Source organism: Aplysia californica, unplaced genomic scaffold (genome assembly GCF_000002075.1).
Source record: "Aplysia californica isolate F4 #8 unplaced genomic scaffold, AplCal3.0 scaffold02084, whole genome shotgun sequence".
NCBI lineage: Eukaryota > Metazoa > Mollusca > Gastropoda > Aplysiida > Aplysiidae > Aplysia > Aplysia californica.
Genome location: NW_004799354.1, coordinates 1,942 through 2,502, shown reverse-complemented (window position 1 = coordinate 2,502; position 561 = coordinate 1,942).

Genomic DNA, 561 nt, shown 5'->3' with positions numbered 1-561 from the left:
GGCACCCACAACCAACGACCCACGGCACCCACAACCAACGACCCACGGCACCCACAACCAACGACCCACGGCACCCACAACCAACGACCCACGACACCCACAACCAACGACCCACGACACCCACAACCAACGACCCACGGCATCCACAAACCACGACACGTGATGACGTCGACATACGACAACCTCGACACGCGAAGACTCCAACTACAACCAACGATGGTCTCCACCCACAAAAACTTCAACAAATCTGATCTGTGACGACTTTGACTCAAGACAATCATGATGATCCCGAAAAATTTTAACAAGACAACCACAACAACGTCGACCATAATGGCAAAGACAAATCTCAACCATGACAACCACAACAACGTCGACCATAATGGCAAAGACAATCGCATCCATGACAACCACAACAACGTCGACCATAATGGCAAAGACAATCGCTTCCATGACAACCACAACAACGTCGACCACAATGGTTATGACAATCTCAACCACAACAACTTCGCCCATGACAACTTTGACCACGTAATTTTCCCTATATTCGATTTCCCATATCCA